At 41.8% G+C, this 4,608-nt stretch overlaps 1 pseudogene; it reads right to left on the reverse strand.

Moving 5' to 3' along the window:
• Nucleotides 1-787: 787 nt before the first annotated feature.
• Nucleotides 788-1,280, reverse strand: LOC136163497 (large ribosomal subunit protein eL39-like; annotated as a pseudogene).
• Nucleotides 1,281-4,608: the final 3,328 nt, after the last annotated feature.

A 4,608-nucleotide genomic window follows, 5' to 3' on the forward strand; every position in this document is an offset into this window, starting at 1 on the left:
TGTTCTAATTTAAGTTTACATACTGTTTAATTCAACCACTGTTCTTTGTTTAAGAATGACATGTAAAACCTTTATTGTATGAATGGAGCATGAACAGAGAACTTTATTCCATTGTACGACCCCTTGAGAAAGTGGGTGGAAAAAAATAGAGAAGCCTAACTGAGATGAAGAAAGCAAGAAAGCAAAGGATTACAGGTGGCAGGAAAAAGCGAATGACTCTAGTTTGGGGTTCAGGGGACACAATGAAGTGGAGAAGACTTCCTTCCACTTAGGTAGCTTAGTCTAATTATTATGTATTTTGAAAAAATGTTGTAACATGGAGTCAGATGCTACTTGGGTAAAGCAGGTTGGTTCCTTCCAAACCTACTACTTTCAAAGGATTCACCAGAACCAAAGAATTCACCTCTTCTGTCCCCCTTAATTTGTCCACGCTTTATTCTCTTTTGTTTGTTTTACAAGATTATTTTGCCTTGTTTTGGAGATTTAAGTTACAGTGCAGTGCACGAGTTCAGTGAATTTTGACAGATGCATACATTTATGTAACTCACTGTAAGAGACTGTTCCCATAGGTCCCTTATAAGTCTACATTTTCTTTTTTTTAAGCTTCACGTATTTATTACTGAGCCTCATAGACTGCTAGTGAGGAAACAGGGAACATCAGGGGTCAAGCATTGCATCTCCCCCATAAGCTGTCCAGACAGTAGTGATGTTCTCACTGTGACTTGATTGGTTAATATACAAGTGATCTTAACACACAGCATGTGTGCCACTTTATATAGGAGGCTTTTTATAGAGCCAGCTTGGTTCTTCTCCAGTGTCTTCTCTTGGAGTTGCACCTGATTTTATTACCAGTTTTCATTCGAATCCATTGAGGAATGGGACAATTCTGCTTCTGTTTCTTGGCTTGGAATCACTTGATCCTGAAGGTCTTGTGAGAAAACATGGTGATGAGCGAACTCCCAAGTCTCCACTTCGTCCAAGCAGAGGTACTGTCTCTCTCATCAGGAAGCTGTATACAGCGAACAGGCCTAGAAAACAGTCTCCTGGAGCAAAAGGCATTGGTTTACTGTCCGGTATAATAATGTCTCCTTCCAGGGCAAAGGACAGGCAGACATTGCCCTTTGTAAAAGATTTAGGTTCCCTAATCCTGAGGTTCCTCAGTTCTGTCATAAACCTAAGTATGTGCCCAGCATCCATCTGGGCCCCTCATTGTCTCCTCCTGTAACACTTAGGAGGTGAGAGGAGGCAGTGCAGACATGGAGCTCGGACTGCCAACGGTGCTGTGGATAATAAAGTCCCTTGCCTCTGACCCAGGAACTTCCTGTTTTCTGCTAGCTTCCATGAGACTGTGGCAGGTTAACTGGTTATTTTGCAAGCAGGGTAAAATTTCAGACCCTTCAGAGTTCTTGACAACTATACTCCCTCAAAATTGTCACTAGTTGTTCTCATTCTTTTTTTTTTAATCTCTTTGTTGCATTTTGGAGTAATTTTTTCATAATGCCTTCTAATATAAATACTGTATACAGTCTAGATTGCCTGTTAAGTTTTTTATTTCAATGATTATGTTTTTCTAATTTTTCTACTCTTTTTACCCATTACTGAAATGTGTCTGATTTTGTTTCCTAATGTCTTTTTCTTTTGAAAAATGTATATATTGCTTCATCTCTGAGAATGTGAAACATTTTTTTAAGTTGTCCTATTATTTCAGATTATTTTTCTGATTATTGATTTTGTGGCAGTGTTTCTTAATGGTAGATTTATGTGCTTTGGAGCTTTGATTTTCGTGTTCATTTTGAGTGGGGAAGAGTGGTTTTGTTACCTACATCTCCCTATCTAAGGATTTTGCACTTGGCCAGCAAGCTCCAGGGTTCTCCAACCTCAAACCAGATCTTCCACTGACAATTTGAAATTTCTCCCCTGTGTTCATTAGTTATTGCCAGCACAACCCCAAAAGCTCAGTAGTCCACAGCAATAAGCATTTCTTTTGCTCACCAGTCTGTGAGGTGGCGCTGATTTAAACTGCGGTCTGCAGTCAGCTGGGGCAGTTCCAAGTGTGCTCATTGTTGCGGTCAGACTAAGTGAGAAGCAGCTCTCGGCAGGGGGTCATCTCCTCATAAAGGCAAGAGCACAGTAGGGCAAGACCCATGGTACAAGCGTTCCAAGCCCCTGCTTGTATAACATCTACAGATCCCTCACTGGCCAGAGCAAGTCCATAGTTGAGCCCCAAACCAAGGAGCAGGTGAGTGTAAGTATACTTGCCTTTTGTGGGAGGAATTTCAAAGTTAGAAGGTAGGGACTTCCCTGGCTGTCTGTCCTGTGGTTAAGACTTCACCTTCCTGTGCAAGGGGTAGGTTTGATCCCTGGTTAGGGAGCTGAGATCCCACATGCCTCAAGGCATATATATAAAACAGAAGCAATATTGTAACCAATTCAATAAAGACTTTAAAAATGGTCCACATCAAAAAACATCCTTAAAGAAGGCAATTTATATCTGCCTCACATAAAAACAAACGCACCCTTAACCCAAGGCCCTCAAAAGCCTCATCTAATCATGGACTCAGGATCAAAATCCAATATTTTATGAAATATGTCAGATTTGAATGTGGTTTTCCTTGATCTGGAAACCTATGAACTAAAATGTGTGTTGTGTGTGTGTGATCTTTCCTTCACCCCTCACCCTTACCCCACATGGAATGATGGAACAAGGATATATTAGGTGCATTTAATACTCTTAATCAAAAAGGGGAAGATCAGAAGGCATTAGCATTCACTTCTTCTGAAATACCCTAGGGAAAATATAACCTGTCGCCCTACTCTGGGAGTAAGGAATTTTTCTTGGTTAGACTGTAATTTTGCTCCCTGGTAGTGGGTCTTCATACTGTTGTTCTCTGCTGCTCTTGATTTCATGCTCTCAGGAAGTTTAGATTTCTGTCATTGTTATTGATCACTTCCAGAGAGTGCATTGAAGAATATGCCCCTTTTCATGCTAAGAAGGTTTCTCAGCTACTTCCTGCCTATGAAATGTTGTTGGCTCAGAGATCTTTTTATATCAGTCTCATTACCTTTTAATCCTATCTGGTAATTTTTTTTCCAGTACAATTCTCTCAAAAACATGGATTTTTTAAAATGTATTTGTTTTCTGTAAACTCTACAAAGCCATACCTACAATTCCTTTGGGGACATGACATACTAGACTATTAAAAGGAACTTACACCTGTTAGCCTTCTAAGAGATCCTGCCGTTAAGTTTTCTAGAAGCCCCATTATCTCACTGAGGGGATCTTCCAGGCATCACCTTCTTTCAGATATCTTATTAAAGGAAGTTACAGCAAAGTCCTTGATGATATTTTTCCCCCAGGCTGAATCTGAGGTTCTTCCTGGCTGGAAATAAAGAACTTTGCTTCCCAGATACACAAGTTCAGGGCTCTTTAAACCCCTCTGAATTCTTGCAAGTTGTAAGGTTTTTGTTTTTCCTGAATTAATCTCTTTCTTACAGCACCTTTTAAAATAGATCTAAAAGTAACATGCTACTAACTTTCAACATAAGCCTAGAAACCACCGTCAGTGTTTTATGTTACCAAACACAGGTTGCCATTTTTCCAGCTTCTGTTCCAGTTCTGTTCCCTACACTAATAGCATATATTTTACGTTCTTAATACAATAGCATCCCAGTATTAGGTTTCCCATATCAGCTAGCTATGCTGCAATACAACCAACCACAGAATCTCAGTGGCATGTAGCAATAAGCTTTTCATTCTCTCCTGAGTCTACAGGTCAGCTAGAGAAGTTCGGCTCCACATCACAGGTCTGTGTGCAAGTAGAACAGTTCTCCACAAATATTCATCTGGTCTGGGTTCCAGGTGGAGGGTGGCAGCTACCCTGGGGGAAAACTTTTCACTGAGGTGACAGAAGTGTAAAAGCACAAGCCCCATTTGCACTCAGTCGCTCCGTCATGTCTGACTCTGCGACCCCATAGGCTGTAGCCTGCCAGGCTCCTCTGTCCGTGGAATTTTCCAGAATATTGGAGTGGGATGCCATTCCCTTCTCCAGGGTATCTTCCTGACCCAGGAATCTAACCCGTGTCTCCTACATTGGCAGGTGGATTCTTTACCACTGAGCCTCCTGGGAAGCCCTATAAGCCCCATTAGACGTGCACATGTCAAAATCCCTGCTTTCCATCACATCTGCTAATGTCCCAATGGCCAAAGCAAGGCCCACAGCTGAGCCCAAGGTCAGAGTGTGGGAAAGTACACTCCCCTGTGTAAAGAACGTCAGAGTTAGAATGGTGCGGGAGATGGATACAAGGAGGGGAGAAGAATTGGGGCAAGGAATTGATCACATCCTGTGTGGTAATATGTGAGATAGATACTGGTTGCCAGGCTGCGCGTCTGTCCTCCTTCAAGGCATATACAGCTTCTTCCAAGAATGTGGTGCCAAGCCGGAGTAAGCAGCAGCTTTTTCAAGATTCCTCATGAGGAGGTCACCCAGCTCCTAGTTGTTAGGCTGTGAGCTTGTCTCTTATCTCCATCTCATTTAGTGCACTTTTATTCTCTGTTCCTCAAAAGGATACAAACTCTCAATTGCTTCTACCTTCTTCACCACCTACAGG

Source organism: Muntiacus reevesi, chromosome 3 (assembly GCF_963930625.1).
Source record: "Muntiacus reevesi chromosome 3, mMunRee1.1, whole genome shotgun sequence".
NCBI classification, from domain to species: Eukaryota; Metazoa; Chordata; class Mammalia; order Artiodactyla; family Cervidae; genus Muntiacus; species Muntiacus reevesi.